Below are 6,985 nucleotides of genomic sequence, written 5' to 3' on the forward strand. Positions count from 1 at the left end.
CGCGATATGACGTTAAAGTGATGGCATACCATTTTTAGAATCCTTTGGTATCGCCATGGGACTTGAACGTTAAACGTGATGGCATACCATTTTTTTTATAATCCTTAAGTTTCACAGTGGAACCTGAACAGTGATACATAGTTATGAACAAAGGCCCATCTTCACAAGACATCTGCTTATCTCTCATTGAGATACGTACCTGGGCTCATCAAGTCATTTAACAATAAACCATCTTCAAGGGGAAACATTTTATCTCTCAATTTATCTTTCGTTTAAGTTAGAAACTATTTTGAGAATTCGAGGATTGTCCATGTAGCTACCATGGAAAGAAGAGCAACCGATTAAGCTCAAGCTGAAGAGCTCAAGAATTATCTGTTGATCAATGGCAGTAAACTTAATACAAGTTACTGAATTGCGAATCAATGTACATTTCATTATTTTAAAATCCAAACGTTTATAGTATTGCACATAATGAAGTTAAAATTCATTAGGAGGTTAAAATACATAGTCATTAGGAAGACTACATAGACCACAATAATCACACATACTACAACCACACCACAACAGTTTAAAATTACGAGCAGAAGAACGATTAAAAGGTAGGCCCATGCGATACAAATATTTCCAATATTCCTGATAACTAGATTGTCTGCTGTACATAACCAAACTTCAACTGTTAACAATTATTTCTAAAGTTCATGGTAATAAGTAAGGACGCTAAGGCAGGGGTAATTAGTGACCGTCATTGTTCAGCAGATGACACATGTAGGGGATCGGTGAGTTTCTATCAGTATTAAACAGCAAAGACTGTGAGCTCGTATTTATATGAATTCTCTTCACACATAGCAAAGCAACATGAGATCAGCTGACATTTTACATTTTGTTGCCCTGTTACTGCATGTAGTTCAGAATTACCTTCCTAAAGATAGTTAAGCTGCTTGCTGAGAAAATAAGAGGAATGGTCAATTGTTGAGATGGATCCGTTCCAAGAAAATCGTCACAGAAAAGCACGGTAAGCACTTCAGCTTTGCTGGAACGCTAAATGGCTGCTGTTGGGGCATGCTTCCATCACCTTTACAAGGAAAGGCGGTCTAGACGGAAAGGTCGCTGTCAGTAAGGGGCTATCAAATCCATGAGGTACAGAAAATTGTCTGGCCTTCCACCCTTAATCATCCAACGAGACTACCACTTACATGTAAATTGTTCGAGAACTGTCAGAGACTGGAACCATCTTTCAGAACACATCTATAAGTTAAGACTCTACAGGAATTTGGAAACAACCTTAGCTTACCCAGTTAAGAGTACTAACCACAGTTATGGAAGTAGTGCCCCTGCCCATTGAGGAGCCGGGCTTTCTAAAATAAAACAGCACTAGAAAGGTAACATTTGCAAAGTGCATAATGTTTACCTTCGCATATGGTCGGCGATGTTAATTCTTACTCAAGCTCATTCACATATATGCATGGTGACAGGAGTCTAAATCCCTCCTGCTATAAAATTGCAACATGATGTAACCCAACACTAGTTACAATGGTGAGAGATAGTCTGGTTGACCAGATCAAGAGCTCAGTATTTGGAAGAGGAGGAAACTGAGCAAAAACAATATGTTTTCCTTCGGTAAACGTAACACGTTACAAACCTTAGCAAACAACACACCAAACCACCCACCCCCTCCTTCACACTAAGAGTGCCCCTCTTCCACCGTTTCAACTGACAGAAATTGACAAGAAACCTACGAAACCGGAACAAAAAGAGAAAACCCAGTTTCAGCTCTATAACGAGCAAGCTAGACAAGTCTTGTCAGGGCTGGATGCGGCATTTCCAAACTTGACTGGGTTCCTTTCATCGCTGGATATTCGCCAACCCCATTAGATAACGTCTACATACTCTACAAGACCACCCTGCAGTCATGTCAAGTGATAGTACATCGAGGAAAAAGCCACCAGAGTTGTCAGGCTGTACGTGATGATATCAGCAAACTAAAAGACGTCTGTTACATCTATGGTATGAATGAGTAATGTTATATTCCGCTAACGTTTCTCTTTTGTATTAACCCTCTCATATTCGCATTTCCATCTTCCTTTTTGTGCTACATTCTGGACGGAACTGATAAAGTTACGCGCATATATTACAGATCATTGCAAAATATTAGGCACATTTCTACAAGTCACGTATCGGAGAATACATCATGGTTGCGGTGTGGATGATTCAAAGCGATAGCACACCTGATCAAATGGTATATCGGCTGGATCTGACAGCCAAATATGATGGAAATCTCCCTACTCCATCATCCCCACCAACCTCAAGTTGCCTTAGCCAAACTGACTTGACACATACGTGTACCTCATACTAGAAGAGGGTGTCTCGATTTATTCATTTCCTTCGTGTAATTTCCTTGGGCTGAATTCTTGTCGTGCAGGTCTGAAGATATACCTGTATTAGACTTCATACAATTTATATAAACGCAGGTCGGAAACCCTGCTGTTATAGCTTTCTTACCCTTTCATATCTCCTAAATGTTACATATGGAGAGTATACATGTACAAGCCGCATCACCACGGTGCCTGAAACACAAAGACCTCCACTTGAGCCACCTAATGCAGAAATGTTATTGATCGCCACGTTAACCTGCTCTTGTGCTTATATCTGTACTTTTCTTTACTACTTTCTTTATTTTCTATTCAAGGAGCACCGTTAGCGCTAACCGCTGCAGACATCCACCGCCACCGGGGAGCCGGGCAGGTCAAGAGTGTACGTGCGGAATTGGGGAGTCTCCTCCCGGTATGCTGACTCATGGCTGCCTAGACCTGCCGAGATGCCTGGAGATGTATTCAACCTGTCGTAACTTATGTTTGAAGTTAGATCAGCCCCGCATGAGACGGAAAAGAAGGACGTTTCCCACGCTAACTTCTAACCAATAGAAGGCCACGGGCACCGGCGGCTGCCGCCAGAGATGGGATTTCCTTATTGAATCAGATACTGAAGAACTACCTCTGGGAGTTTGTGTATTGATTCAAAAATTGACCCGCCGTTGAATTATTACCGTTGACATGTTTTGATACAGGATATGGGGAATTGATTGTGCGGTGGAGGGAACCACATCGACTTTCTCTCAGCGTGGTCTGATTTAATAACCTCGGCTTATAGCATTTAATAATGTAATGTAAAGACTTTAGCTATAAATCTGTGCTGACGTGAATGGGAACTTACTAAACATGTCATCCTCCAGCCTTCCTCTTTATTAGGCAGAGGCAAGGGTAATATCATAAGGGAGCGTGGCTATCATTTACAAACGTAATTCAATATATGATGTTCAGGGAAACTAATTACAAACCACTGCGAGCATGTCATTTGAAAATCCCTCCGAAATACGAGCATGTTTACGTGGGTATTGTAATGGCTTGTGGCAGATAGTCGTGTATAGAAAAAAGATACCGACTACAAGAAATAGCCGCTTCATTAATACATAAGCATGTACAGTAGCGGTATATTCCGTACTTGCAAGATCCCACTATTTGCAGTAAAGATTTTACGTATCCTCCCACACTGATTCGTATTTTGATGTGTGCTGTGATTTATGTAGGATCAATGTAGGCCCGGGCACAGATGTACCTTGCTGCAGTAGCAGCAGCTCAAAGGCAATTCATATTGTAGAACAGATCGTTTATTACTGAGGTAATCTGCAATTCTGGATCAACATGTACATTCTTCATCTTTACATGCCCTCCTGCCAATCATTCAAACCCGTAGTTATCCCTGTAGTCTGAACTTTCTGTTTATAATTTGATCAACAAGACTGACCTGTTCGCCTGATAAAGTAGATGGTTCCAACTTTTGACATCGCATAGCACCGAATTGCCTCAATGACAAATGCATCACAAGCAACAGTCAGATACAATTTCCTGTAGAGGCTTAATGATAGTTCACGTGCCAGCCCTGCTGTACCACTTTATTAAAAATCTGCGCTCCAAGATCATTTTGAGTGTGAACGTGTTGCTCTGGCTCCAAACTGATAACGGCTGTGTTTTCATTTTGCGTGCAATTGTCTAATCTGTAGAGTTAAAGACCTGATCTCTACCAGGAATGGAATAATTGAATGTGGGAGGGCGACAGGGTGTTTCTGTTCTGCTTTGATGACTTCAATTTCATTTCATGAGGAAAATTACCCTCCTGTGGGTATATGTTTGATGAGCTGATGCCTCTGGGACAGCAAAATGGCAGATTCGTCCTTGTAGGACAAGATATTCTATTGTTGGAGGCCTATGATTGTAATATTCGCACATGTTCATCATTGAACATAACCTATCACGAGTTTGTTTTTTAACGCGATGAAACCTGCATATTTTCTCTGTGTGAAACAAACTGGAACAAATATCTCTAACTCAATGAGGTCATGGATGTAATATTATAATAAAATTATGTATCTCAATTTTGGTCAATAGTAATAACAAGTAATACATGTCCATATAACAAATGACGCACGGTGACGTAGGGATGTATTGAGGTTACTAACAGTTACGTAGTTAATCTATGGTCCACAACATTCACAGGAAGAACGTTTTTAAGAAGGTTACTGATTTAAGAGATAGCGAACTGTCCGTAATCCTGGAAGATGCGCAGAGGAATGCTCTATCATCCCTGGTCTGTAAATAATTAACCTAAAGTGCACTTGTGTGGAATCAATAAACGTATAGGCTTATCATAAAGTCATTTCAAAGTTACAATATCCCTCCCATTACACGCTATAATGTGACATTTCAGGCCAGATTATTGGAAAACTTGCGAATAAATGGCGCTGGGCATTTTCAATAAATGAAGCACCCTTTTAAGGTTCCATATGTTGTAATATGAGGGCATCGCAGGGCGAAGGCACGCCGATATAATAGATGTCATAGGTTAATTGCGGAGGGAAAATTGGCCTTTTATTGCCGAATGTGTCCGTTCTACCCCTAAAAGTCACACCATTATTTTATATTTATCACGCTGACCTGAATATGCCATGTCAAAGCTGATTTGTTCCGCTTGCAAGACACCCCTTCCATAGTTAACAGCGCCCTTTGGTGTTAGCATGCACCATTCGTCTTCTTCTTCTTCTTCTAATCTTCCTTGAGACCAGACACTTGAAAAACTTTCCTATATTTCCTTACTTGAAAGACTGTATAAATTGCGTGACCTCCGTATAGAATAGCGGAAAATCAAGGCAGAGATGTATAGATACATGTATCAAATAAGACAGGAATAAATCCCACTCCCAGACGGAAAGGGGTGGTATCTAAAAACATGTAATCTCTGCCATTGCCGGCAAGAAATACTTCTGTCTAGTCCCACCTAGCCTCTACCAGGCTTCGGGAGACGGCTGGAAATCTGTGAAATAGAGAGATAACATGCCGAGGGAGTTGGTCCGCTAGAGAGTACGTTTTACAAGCTTCGGGAGACGGCTGGAAAGAGTAGAAATCGGTCAAATAGAGAGATAACATTCCGAGGGAGTTGGGTCCGCTAGAGAGTACGTTTTCTTTAGTGGACCAACTCCCTTGGGATGTTATCTCTCTATTTGACCGATTTCTACTCTTTCCTCCCGCCTCCCGAAGCCGGGTAGAGGTAAAGATAAGTCCCACCCACCAACAACTGCTCTCTCACGTACCGATGAGAGTAATTTTTGGGAATAAACTGCAGCAAAATGTCGTTGAATCTTCGTTGGTGAATAATTGCTGCACTTTCCCACCGTGACGCGGTCGCCATGTTAATCCTAATGCAATGTCGAGCTAAAAGTCATACCTGGCATAACAAGCTTAAGGTCGCATTCATCATTCAGCACTGGACGCTAATGAATATTCACTTAAGCAATTCTTTCAGTAGTGCCTCTAAAGTAAGGACTTTACTACCCCTGGGAACTCCAAATGAATGTAGATGGCGAAGTCAAAAGCAGTTTGTTACTTCGACTATACCGTACTGTGCACTAGTTACGCACGTTACTGTGTAAGACTCAAGAGGTATGTAGAAATATTCACATCAAGGAAACATCAATGGAGCCGGGAATCTATACCTCCTGGGCATGGAGCCAGTCTGGAGGGAGGGAGATGATGAGATAGACTCTATCTACATATGGCCCTATTAACACTCGGTCAATAATCCTGTGGACACAACAGAAAGTAGAACAGATTCCTGAATGAAATAACAAGTATGGTACCTGCCTATAACGTCAGATACTGTACTGTTAGAAGAGAGTACAAAGTGGATTCAGTTAGCGTGGATTGTCTGAGATGGCTACTCTCCAAGCAGAGCTTTGAGTTTGGGCTTATTTTGTGGGTGGTTTTAGGCTTTTTTATCGGGGTTTCTTTTGCACTGGAATTTCTTTTTAAAAATGTTTAAAAAATTCTAATGCAAAGAAGAAACCCCGATAAAAAGCCTAAAAACACGCCAAAAATAAGCCAAAACCCAAATCTCGATCTGTTTGGAGAGTATGAGATGGCAGTCTCTCAGGTACTCGCCTTTTTAACACTATGTGTCAGATATATAACAACGCGAGGTTGGTGAAATTGGAGACCTTGTTGCACTATGGAACACTGTTTTTTCTGGACTTCATAGATATTCACTGAAACCTGAAACATCAAATAAGTAACCGTGACGCTATATATATATAAACTGAAGCTAATTCTCACGCGAGCGCTGGACGTAGTCCAAAAGCTTCCAGGCTCTTCTCTTAATGTGCAGACTGGATGATAGTGGTCGATCGATGATAGAATGGGATAAAGTTAATCTTAGCTGAGCTTTTGAAGTTCTTCCCCTTCATCACCAGTCTCTCTGTGTAGATACACTCCAGGAGACCATGGTGATGTATAAGGTATCCAAGACAAAGATGACCTCTAAAGGTTCGCTCTATAATGGTAGAAAGTTCAGAAGCATTACGTGCAATTGTGAGAGTAGCAAACAGAATCCTAATTGGGCGGAAGTGAAATGGACGAGCGGCGTATAAGCGCATTAGGGG

This window comes from Branchiostoma belcheri, unplaced genomic scaffold, assembly GCF_001625305.1.
Source record: "Branchiostoma belcheri isolate BF01 breed outbred unplaced genomic scaffold, Haploidv18h27 scaffold5, whole genome shotgun sequence".
Classification (NCBI taxonomy): Eukaryota; Metazoa; Chordata; class Leptocardii; order Amphioxiformes; family Branchiostomatidae; genus Branchiostoma; species Branchiostoma belcheri.